This window comes from Dasypus novemcinctus, chromosome 1, assembly GCF_030445035.2.
Source record: "Dasypus novemcinctus isolate mDasNov1 chromosome 1, mDasNov1.1.hap2, whole genome shotgun sequence".
Taxonomy (NCBI): domain Eukaryota; kingdom Metazoa; phylum Chordata; class Mammalia; order Cingulata; family Dasypodidae; genus Dasypus; species Dasypus novemcinctus.
Window position 1 is genome coordinate 168,126,520 of NC_080673.1, and position 12,515 is coordinate 168,139,034.

Sequence of the window (12,515 nt, forward strand, 5' to 3'; positions counted from 1 at the left end):
GAACAATCTACAACAAAGCTACTAGAACTAATAAATGATTTTATCAAAGTGCCGGGGTATTAGATCTACATGCAAAAATTAGTGGTGTTTCTATACACTAGTAGTGAGGAATCTGAGGAGGAAATCAAGAAAAAAAAATTCCATTTACAATAGCAACTAAAAGAACCAAATATCTAGGAATAAATTTAACCAAGGATATAAAGAACTCGTATGTAGAAAATTACAAAACATTGCTAAAAGAAATCAAAAAGAACCTAAATAAATGAAAGGACATCCCATATTCAAGGGCTGGAAGACAAAATATTGCTCAGATATAAATTCTACCCAAAATGATTTACAGATTCAACACAATCCCAATCAAAGTTCCAGCAGTTTTTACTGAACTGGAAAAGTCAATTATCAAATTTATTTGGAAGGTTAAAGGGCTCCAAATAGCCAAAAACATTTTGAAAAAGAATCAAGTTGGAGGACTCACACTTGCTGACTTTGAAGCATTTTACAAAGCTATGGTGTTCAAAATGGCGTGATTTTGGCACATATTGACCAATGGAATCGAATTGAGAGTTCAGAAATAGACCCTCACATCTATGGCCAACTGACATTTGACAAAGCTGCCAAATGCACTCAATTGGAAAGAATAGTCTCTTCAACAAATGGTTGTGGGATAATAGGATATCCATATGCAAAAAAATGAAAGAGGATCCTATTTCATACCATATACAAAAATTAACTCAAAATGGTTCAAAGACCTAAATATAAGAACCAGAACTATAAAACTACTGCAAGAAAATACAGGGAAGCATCTTTGGGATCTGGTGTTGAGTAATGGTTTCTTGAACTTTACACCAGAACAAAAGCAATGAAAGAAAATATAGATAAATGAGACATCCTCAAAATGAAAAACTTTTGTGCACCAGAAGTCTTTGTCACAAAAGTGAAGAGACAACCTACTCAGTGGAAGAATATTTGGAAACCACATATCCAAAGAGGGTTTATTATCCAGGATATGTAAAGAAAGCCAACAATAAAAATACAAACAACTCAATTTAAAAAATGGGCAAAAGAACTGAAAAGAAATTTCTCCAAAGAGGATACACAAATGGCTAAAAAGAAAATGAAAAGATGCTCAGCAATATTAGCTACTAGGGAAATGTAAATCAAAACCACAATGAGATATCATTTCACACCCACTAGAATGACTACAATTTTAAAAAAACAAAAAAATGGGAAATTACAAGTGTTGGGAGGATGTGGAGAAATAGGAGCCTTCATTCATGACTGGTGAGAATGGAAAATGGTACAGCTGCTGTGGAAGAGTTTGGCCGTTCCTCAGGAAGCTCAGTATAGAATTACCATATGACCTGGTCATCTTGCCACTAGGTATATATCTGAGGAACATGCAAATGGACATGTTTGGTACAAAAAGATAGCTCAAGAGAGAGCTTCGACTCATGGGGAAAGATGAAGTATTGATACTTGGTAAGATCGGAAGATCAGAATAAGGACCTGGTGTAGGGAAAGAGTCAGAAATAGAGGTTCTCAATGGAAACCCAAAAGAATCTCTCTAGTTCATCCTAAATATCATGGTAATAGAAGCACTGAAAGATTGGCAAGCTCTCACAGTAATTTTTATTATTTTAACCCAAAAACAAAATCAAGAATGAGATAAACCCCCAAATTCTGCCATCCAGGAACTTTCCCAAATTAATCCCCCCAAAAAAATACTGAGTGTGAACTCCTGCCCTATTTAAGCACTGATACACAAACCTAATACAGAGTGATCCCGTTTGATTTCAGTTAATAGAAGGCAGGGAAATGGGTCACCAATACTAATGATTAAAAGAACAACAATTCTAAGACATTCTCATCACTTTCCCAAATGCGGTTAAATCAGTCCTTAACTAGCAAAGCTGCTCTCAGAGATATAGACCCAAATTTCTTGCTCTGTTAAATAAATTAAATTTTATGCCAAATCTTATACAATAGCCTCCAAGTTACTCTATTTCTCCTGTCTTACCCCTGGCTTACTTTTCTGGCTACTGCTATGTGAAAGGGAATTCTCTTTTATTAGGAAGATAAGTGCTCCATGGGGCAAGAGGCAAGTGAAATGGATCCTTCTAGAATAGAGTTGGCATGATATTTTTTCTAAGTAAATTCAGAGAAGTGTTACCTGGAGATATTACAACTTGGCCTTGCTAAGACACCAACAAATTTTTAAAGCGATGAGCTGTGGAGAAAGGTGTTACTATTCAAAACAACTTTCGAGGGGTTCTTCATTTTCCCTTCTTCATTTACCTATTTCTTGAAGCTGATAAATTAATAGTACTTACATCATTGCAGGGTCAAGCAGAAATGTTGTGTTTTTTTTTTTAACAGTGAAGAAATCATAGGATTTTAAAAGCTGGAGTTAGAGTTTGCCAAGTTGAACTCCTAATTTTCTAAAAAAAGAAAACTCAGGTCCGGGGGAGCTGAGTGACTAATACAAAATGATTCAGTAAGTAAACTGCAGAACCAGGTCGAGAATCCAGAGTCCTGGCTCCCAGTGCTTTACTTCGGTTGTCTTTGTAAGAGATGCACTTTGGCCATGACTTCTCTTTCCGTTATGGGAATTTGTAAGAGAGCATTTAAACCACAACCACCAGACCTGCTAAGATGAAGGAGTTCTGTTCAGGATGCAGTCCCCATACACATCTCCTAACAACGCCTTCTAAGAGGTGGACAGCGTCAGAAAGCCCCGTTAGAAACTTGGTGATCTCAGGGGACAAAGCAGAAATCCTAAGGGAGCCAGGCATAATCCCTTTGATGGAGGATGTTAAGGGGACTGGAGTGAGTCCTGAAACCTTGATATTTAAAGCAGCTGTCTTGAGACATAATGCCCTTAGTTTGATCAAAGGGTCGAGCCACACAATCCCAGGGAACAGGAAGGCTGGCGGGGGAGGGGCTCCTGGTCGCGGAGTCGGGACGCCTCGGCGGGCGGGGCTGGGCGCCCCTCGGCCTCCGCGTTCCCGGCCCCGCCCGCTGCTGGGTCCCCGCCCCCAGCTCGATCCCTGCCAAGAAATCAGGCAGATGCCCGCCCTCTCCCCGCCCTCGGTCTCCTATCGGTCTTCTTCGGTACATTAAAAAAGAAAAAAGAAAAAAAAAAAAAAAAAAAGAAAGCGCGCAAACACACAACTTCCGAAACTCCAGAGGTTTGGTCCAAATTTATTTTTTTGTTTAATTCGGCAATCAGAAAAGGTAAGTGCCCCAATTTAACTCTTTGGGTCTTTCTCCCAGCATGTGGTTTCCTAAACAAATACTTCGTCTATCGTTTGGGTCACATTCTTGACCTTGTTGTTTCAGGTGCCTGATAGTTTCTGGGCTAATATGGGACCTGGCAAGCACGCAGCGCATCCCCCATCGGCCCTTCAGCTCCCCCTTTCCCCCCGTCCCCCAGCAGCTTACCCGCCGCCCGTTTTTGTCCAGGCCTTTTCCCCATTCATTGCCTTCCCGCGGCAGCCTTTCCTTATCAAAGTACTTGCTCTGAAGGTTTCCACTTCAAATCCCTGCCCCTGGTGCCCTTGGCCCCCGTTCATTATTTAATTTTTCTTTCAGTCCCCTGCCTGTCAGGCAAAGTCTGCACTCTGATTGTTTTCATTTTTGAAAGTCTCCAAACAAAGATTGCAGCCTTGTAGATAAGCTTAAGAAAATAATAAGGATCTCTGGCGCGCGCGGATGCACACACAGAGACACACTCACACTGGAAAAGGCGCATTGGACCCACCCACATTTTTAGCAGCACAGTACTTCAGGGATGAAAGGGTCTAACTCACTGCCCCCTGGCCCGGCAGCAACACCACCACTAGTGCCTGCTCGCCTGCTTTGCAAGTTGTTGGGAAGAGTATTTATTTTCCTCCAGTCTGTCAAACGAGTACAGAGTACCTTCTAGAAGCTTCTCAGAATTGTACTGAGCTGGCTGATGGAATCTTGGAGAAAGGATCTAATGGAGGAGATCGCATTATCATAGACTAAGGCAACGCTGTATAGCAGTAGCAGAACCCTTAGGAAAGGGGAGGTAGGGGATGAGTGAGATTTAGATGCAGGGAGATTCTTCCTCATTTCCCCCTAAACTTCAGATAAGCTCAATACTGATTTTTCAAGATGGCATTAGTTCTACATGGACAATGAAATTAAATAGATAGCAATTTCTGGGCTGGAAGCAGCTCTTCTGACCCTGTGTGAATTTCTCATGTTCTTAATGTCTGTTGACAAGTGGTAAATATTTAGCATGTGTGTATTGGGAACCTATTACATGCCAGGCACTGTAATCTAGATAAATTGACTATGTCTAGATTCTAGATGATCTCAGTGTTGCAAACCAGCAATAGGAAAATGTTGATGAGGGATCCCTTAGGCAATTTCCTCCCTAGGACCTAAGGGTTATGCTGTGGTAAGACTTTCTGCCTTTGGTTACCAATCTGATCCTTACAGTGTTAGATGGTAACATATGAAATTGCCTTTTTATGTAGGTCAAAAACACTGGACACCTAAATGCAACGTGGTATCCTGGATCAGATCTTGGGATAGAAAAAGGACATTAGTGAGAAAAACCTGGTGAAATCCACATGAAGTGGTTTAGCTAACAGTAATGTACCATGTTAGTTTCTTGTTTTTGCTAAATGTACCATGGATATGCAAAATGGCAATTAGGGGAACTGGGTGGAAAATGTACAGGAATGCTCTGTACTATCTTTGCAAGTTTTCTATAAATCTAAAATGATTCCAAAATAAAGTTTTTAAAATGTCAATATTGACAATTTTTTATTGTTTAACTTAATAGATAAACCTCCGAGACCTTGGGTGTAAAGCTGGCTGATGTAATCCTTTAATTATACAGTTGATCAGATTTATGTTTGAAATATGTGTGTTTCAGCTTTAGGTATAAATTATATATATGTATATACATATATATATACACATATATGTATGTAATAGACTGTCTGCACCTGGGCAGCCCAGCCCCGAGGTGCCTGGCCAGTCTAGGAAATGAAACTGAGCTGGTCTTCAAAAAAAGAGGACCCAATGGTCAAGAATAAATCGAGTTTCGTGAGGACCCTAATGCTGTTGGAATAACTGAATTTCTCTGCCCTTTTTGGCAGTCAGTGTACACTCAACATGTCCTCCTTCCTGAAGAAATTAGGGCTTTCAACTGTCTTCCTTACTGAGTCATGAAAGGATGGAAGGATTTTGCTACATTGTTTCCATGGGAGCTGGATTGTCATTTAGAGAAAAAAGAACCTGCTTTCAGTCTACCAGTGGAACTAGAACATCAGTCCTTGATCAGACCAGTCCACACGAAAAACTTGTTTTGTCTGTCTGGCAAATGTTTAAAATTTTGAAAAATTATTTGCCACGCTTTTTAATTGGAGAGTTTCCCCCCAAAACGTGTCTGTGTATTTGTCTTTTCTGGAACAATCAAAAGCTCTAACAACAGAGACCTACATTCCAACATGGAAAGGATGACTTGGAGCTGAGTAGCTGCTGTGCTCTTTCAAAGGGCCATGTACTCCCGTTTTCCCAGAGCCCTCCCACAGACTTCCACTCTCACGTAGGTTACTTGCCAACCACTTTAAGCATTTGAGTCTGCAACCCCTGATCTAGATTGGTGTTTTTCAGACTACCAGCAATGACCCCTTTGTGAGTCACGAAATCAATGCAGTCGGCTGTAAACCAGCACTAGAAGGAGGAGAAGGAGAAGAGGAGAGGGGGGAGGGGAGGAGGGAGAAGAAAGGAAATAATAACTATCAAAATGCATCACATATTGTAAAGATTAGTATTATTTTGTGAAGCTTTTGTTTCAATTGTGTGTGTGTGTGCACGTGCATGCCTGGGCACTGGGTTACAGTATAAAATATATTTCTTCCTGTGAGTTGCAATAAAATAAGTTTGAAAACTAAGACTAATGAAAATTTCAACAAACTCAACATTTCTGTTAAATATTTAACTTGCCACATTTGCTTACTGATTTTATTCTGTTTTTGTTCCTTACATCACCTGAGGGAAAGTATGTATTATGTAAGTATAATCGCAGAATTCAGGCAAACATGGTAACACGGATACCCAGGAATGCCCATAGAATATCCGTAATAAAGAATTAAAACACCTAATTGAAATGAAAGAAGAGATGAAGCTTCTTGGCATCTCATAGACCAGTGATCCAACAAATTACATGGTTGTAGGGTGGACCTGTGATAAATCAGATCATATTAAATAATAATCGAATTTATTTGCATAAGCTATTTAAGACAACTAATACTCTAGTCTAGATCAGCATTTTCGATTGAACTTCTGTGATAATGGAAATATTCTATACCTGCAGTTTTCGATATGGTAGTCACTAACCACATGTGGCTCTTGAGTACTTGAAAAGCAGCTCATGTGACTGAGGACCTGAATGTTTAATTTGATTAATTTTATTTAATTTAAATTTAAGTAACTATATATGGCTAGTGACTACCATATCAGACAACATATCTGTAGACTCTAGAACTAACATCTTGAAAGATAGATGGCTCCATTTCTTTCTTCTTTTCCACACTAGAATGCCAAGCAGCTTGACAGAATCCTCTTATACTGGCCGTGCTCACCAAAGAGTGAGGGTGACCAAAATGAAGCCCACTAGCACAGTTCACGTTGTCTGGTCTAGAATATTGCGAGAGACAAATTATCCAGCTTTTAAATGTGGAACCTCTAAGTTCTCATACCCATTGATGTTTGGTTTTTCAAATTAAAAATTGCTTCAAGTTGATTATGTCGCTTTTAAATTATTTGGATTACAAAGAATAGTTATCATAATTTTAGTAGTAACCATATGGATTCAATTGTGTCCCCTCCAAAAAAAAAAGACACGTTCAAGTCCAAACCCTCGGTCCTATGAATGTGACACTACTTGTAAATAGGATCTTTGAAGATGTTATTAATTAAGATGAGGTCAAACTGGATTAGGGTGGACCTAAATCCAAAAGACCCATGTCCTTATAAGGAGAGGACATTTGGACATGGAGAGACAGCCATGTGACAGAGGCAGAGATTGAATCACGCTGCCACAAGCAAGGAACATCACAGATTGCTGGCCGCCTACCAGAAGCTCGGGACAAGGCATGGAATGGAATCTTCCCTTTAAGAAGAAGCAGGACCCTGCCAACACCTTGATTTTGAACCTCTAGCCTCCAGAACTGTGAAACAGTAGATTTCTGTTGTTTAAGCCAAAAAAGTCTATGGTGCTTTGTTACAGCAGCCCCCACAAACTAAGACACTCTAATAGTAACAATAAAAGTACTAGTAAAAATAGTAACAATAACAGCAGCTTACTTATTGAGTGCTTACTATATACCAGGTGTTGTGCTCAGAACTTTATATAACTTGTCCCATTTATTCTTTACAATGATCCTATGAGATAGGAGAAATCATCTATTTCATCGATGAGGAAATAGGTAAGCAGTGTTTGTAAAGGTTGGTCATGTAAATAGAAAGTGATTGAGCCAGAATTTGAATCTAGTTCTTTCAGGCTGCAACCCCCTTACTTTTAGCCACTATGGTGTCCTAGAGAGTGCAAGGCAGTTAGTTTTTCCATCTGTCCACTATTTCCTTGATAAAACTTGTCCAAGATGAATCACTAATGACAGTTGTCAGTGCTAGGACCACAACCCGGAAGCTGTGATTCTGAGGTACATATGCTCGCTGCAGAACTCTTATGTCAGTATTGTTTTGGCCACGTTGCAGAAACATGGATGTGCGTGCCACGGGACCTAGGGGCTTTTGACTTTGGGGACCCCTCCTCCGTGATACCAAGAATTGTGTCTTAACTGCATTGGTATAAATACAAATATATTAATATCCTATGTAAAAACATTTTTGATGCCTAAAATTCATTATTTTTTCTTTTGATTTTAAAAGAAACTGAACTGTTTTCAAGGGCCATGTGCAGGCAGAATAATGGCTTCCCAAAATGTCCACATCTTCATCCCCTGAAGCTGTGAATATGTTACCTTACATCGCAAAAGAGGCTTTTGTAATGCAGCTAAGAATCTTGAGACAGGGAGGTTATCCAGGATGATTCCAGTAGTCCATTGTAATCACAAGGATTATTGTAAGTGAAAGAGAGAGGAGAGTGAGAAGGAGATGTGACGATGGAAACAGTGTCAAAGGGCGGCAGCATGAGGAAGACTCAACTGCCATGGCCGGCTTTGAAGCTGGAAGGGCTGGGGGCCGAGCCAAGGAGCATAGGTGGCTTCTAGAAGCTGGGATAGGCAAGGAGACAGAGTCTTCTCTACAGCCTCCAGAAAGGAACATTGCCCTGCGAGCTCCTTGACTTCAGCTCACTGGGAATGATTTTGGGCTTCTGACCTCCAGAACTATAAATGAATAATTTTGTGTTGCTTTAAGCCACTGTGGTAGATCGAGGTATGTGCCCCAGGAGAAAAAAAAGCAGCATGTTCTTAATTTTCATCTGCATTCCTCTGGGTGTGAACCCATTTTAAACAGTTCTCCTTGAGGATGTTATTTTTAGGAAAAGCAGGGTGGGCCTTGATCTGGATGACTGGAGGTTTAGGGAGTGCACCTGGAAGTCACAGAAGCTGGAATTCTGTGGAACTGGGAGGAGAAAGGAGAAGACACTGCCGTGTATTGGGAGGCAGAGGTAAAGTGAGGAACCCCAAGGATTGCCCAGCAGCTAGCACCAGAATGCTGCAGTCTTTGGGGAGAAAGGAAACCTTAGGGTTATCTTCATTTTGGATTTCTTTTAGCCTTGAAGCCATGAGCCAATAAAGAGCAGCTCAGGCAAACTAAGATAGCCACTAGGTTTGTGGTTTGTGGTACTTTGTTACAGCAGTTATAGGGACCTAATATAGGCCCCTAACAGTACCATGGGGGGAAGCTCAAGCGATTGAGCTCCTGCCTACCACATGGGAGGTCTGTGGTTCAGTTCCCAGTGCTTCCTAAAGAAGACAGCAAGCTGGCGTGATGGGCAGGCACAGCAAGCTGACACAACAGGATGACACAAGAGACAGAAGAGGAGGACCATAATGAGAGACACAACAAAGAGGGAGCAGAGGCTCTCAGTGCCTCCTAAAGAAGATGAGCATGAGAGCAAGCTGACATGACAGGCAGGTGCAGCAAGCTGATACAACAAGATGACACAACAAGAGACACAAGAAGAAAAAACATAAGGAGAGTCACAACAAAGCTGGGAACAGAGGTGGCTCAAGCAATTCGATGCCTCCCTCCCATGTCGGAGGTCCTGGGTTCAGTTCCCAGTGCCTCCTAAAGAAACAAGGAAGATGAACAGACACAGCAAGTGCAAAGAACAAGAGGTGGGGAGAAATAAATAAAAAATTTTAAAAAATAAAGTATGATGGGAACTGTGCCTACCGGACTCAGGAGTAAGTTGACCCTGCCTGTATGAAGGTCACGGCCTGGCCCCAACACTTGGCAAAACACTAAGTGCAGTCTTGATAAGGCACACTATTGTCTGAACTGCCTATGTCCCTTTCTCTGCCTGGTGCACACTTCATCCTGCCAGATTCAGCTCAAATTCTCCATTTTTTTAGGGTCCTCAGCTACTCATCCTTCCTTTATAACCATCCTTCCCTCTATGCTCCCACGGTGCCTTGAGTCTGCCTCTTTTAACACTCATAACATTCTAATGTAATTATTTGCTTATTATCTCTAGCGCTAATTGAGGTCATTGTACCAGGACCTCTTTGGAAGTAGGGACTGTGCCTTGTTTGGGCCACCCAGGACCTAGTCCAGCACCTGGCAGGACCTGTGTGCAATGAATGACAGAGAGTAATCCAGAGAATTCTTTTCACATTTCCACGGAGTCACTGAATTCAAAGAGGCCATGGAAGAGGCATAGCTCAACTACTAAGTGTCTCCTTCTCTTCTTTCATAGTCACCCATCAAGTCTAGTGGCTCGATTCCCCCCCAGAAGGCACAGTACCCCAGAAGCTGTGGGCTGGAGCTGTTCGCCTTCACTAGCCTTTGTGATTCTGCAGCACCTGGGGTCAGCAATGAAACTAAGCAAAGAAACAGGGACTGAGAGGAAAGGAACCTAAGAGGACGCAGGTGTAAAAATGCCTGCAAAGGGGGAAGGAAAAAAAAGCACAAGGGGGAAGGCTAAAACCAAGAGAGAGGTACAAAGGGGTTGGAAGGAAGGGAGGAAGCAAAGCCATCTGGGATTTGAAGGGCCCCAAGAGGAAAGGTGGCGGACAAGAAGAGAAACAAAAAGTGAGACCAGTAGTGGGCTAAGATAGACTTCCTGTGTCTCCACAGCTGGCACTGGGCCGCACTTTACCGGCAAGAGGCCCTTGTGGCCGCCACCCCCAGCCCCACACTGCTGCCACAGGCCGTGGGAGCAGAGAGAAGCCTGAGGCGTGGGGCAGCTCCCATCTGCTCAGAGGCTGTGCTTTCTTCACTCCCTCTACCAGAGCTGCTATGGACGTCACAGTGGCTCCCCGTGCCCCATGGTGTCCACTGCCCAGACGCAGAGAGCCCGGCTGCAGTCTCGGGCTGTTTTTTGCCATTGTTTGGACCAGTCATCTTTAGAGGTTTAGGCTCTATGCCCAAAAGTGTACATCATTTCTGTGTATTCCAGGGTATGGACTATTGTTCAGTTTAAAGCCTTAGGCTGTTATTCCAGTTGACTTTTTACTTCTTAATGTCACTTTATAAAGAACTTTAAAAAGGCAAAAAAGCATATATATTTCTAAATGTGTGTCCACAGAATATTTCCATATTCAATTCTAGGGAACTATTTTCAGGGTGTTTTTCAACAAATCCAGACTCTCCCGCTTTCATTTTTATTATTTTTTTAAGGAGCACATCTCACAGTGACATACATTTCTTCAGCTCTCCAGATGACTAACCCGACAGATACTTCATGGGCCCCTCCCTTAGTTTTACCTTTAACACTTTCAATTACCTTTTGCACATATAATCATTCATTTCCATGGGCACTAGCCAGAGGATTTTTTTAGTGCAAACTTTGCCCGAGTGGCTTTTAATTGTTCCCCCCACAGTTACACTTCGTCCATTTATATTCCCAGGGGCTTGGGTTTTTCTAGGCTTAAGCAGTTCTCTCCCGTAAAGGTTGACACTGGGTGGTCTCTCCATCGCGCCTGGCCTTCAGGTATCACTGACAGCTCTGTGTTATGTTTTTCACACAGTTCCTTTCTCCATCTTAGCTTAGGGACTGATACACTATTCCTTTCTCTTTTAACGGCCTGCCATTTTTCATAGGGGATGACATTTAAGCATTGTTGCTGTGGGAATCGAACCTGTGCATAGAAGAGCAAACAGGACAGAGTTATGTGACCTCTTATAATCTTATTTTTTAAGATTTATTCTTGTTCCCCTACCCTGAAGCTGGAGGATAAAAAGGTTGATATGCTTTCATCCTCACTTAGACAATGAATTTAACAAGTATTAATACCATGCTTACTACATACGTAACACATTGTGTGCTAGGTTCTTCCAAAATATTAACTAATTTAATCCCCTAATTTAAACCTAATAAGGATGGCACTATGATTCTCTGTTTTGTACATGAGGTAACGGTGGCACACGTTTCAAGTCACATATCTGGTGAGCAAGTGACCAGAATTCAAATTTAGGCAATTGGGTTCCATATCCAAGCTGTTTTCCACTATTTTAGAGAAAATATGACATGGATTTCTTGTTTTATGATTTCTCTAATGGGTCTATTCAGCGTTTCCAGGACAATTTTGTCTCTGTCCACATCAGACTTAAGTGCTTTTTATTCAAAGTACTTTAAGAATTAAACTCACAGCAAATGCAAAATACCTGCCCAGTATTTTTGTTTTTGCATCTCTCTGTCTTGCACACAGAGGCAGATGGGCTGAGTTAATCTGTTCTGGAAGTCTGATGGCCTCTGTGCATTTTTTCACCATGTTATTCCTGTCCCCTTCCCCTGGTAGCTTTTTTTGGTTTTGTTTTAGGAGGTACTGGGGATTGAACCTAGAACCTTGTACATGGGAAGCAGGTGCTCAACTATTGAGCTACACATGCTCCCCAGAGAGAGTGGTTTTTGTTTTGTTTTGTTGTTTGTTTTTAGGAGGTACTGGGGATCAAAGCTGGGACCTCAAGCATAGGAAGCAGGCACCCACCCACTTGAGCTACATCTGCTCCCCTCCACCCCCCAGGTAGCTTTTGATGAGTTTTCTCATCAGAATGCAAGACCTGATTTATGTTTTGAGAACCATACCCTTTTCAAACACACACACACACACACACACACATACACACACAGATGCCATATATAAATGAAAAGTAATCTTTACCTGTGGGAAAGATTTAAGTTTAATTTTCACAAAGGGGAAGCCAGAGCCGGCTCTGCAGATTGAAGAGGGAGGGAAAGGGGTTCTAGCGGCTTTGGAGCACTGGGAATTTGAAAAGTGTCACCAAAAGAAGGGGGGACCAATGGTGAGAAGTGAGGGTGGGGCCAATAGTGAAAGCGGTGC

At 41.8% G+C, this 12,515-nt stretch overlaps 1 long non-coding RNA gene across 6 annotated transcripts in view; it reads left to right on the forward strand.

Moving 5' to 3' along the window:
* The window catches only part of LOC105746202 (uncharacterized), a 324,527-nt gene that overhangs the window by 276,016 nt on the left and 35,996 nt on the right, over window positions 1-12,515 (forward strand). The gene's annotated exons all lie outside the window — the stretch shown is intronic.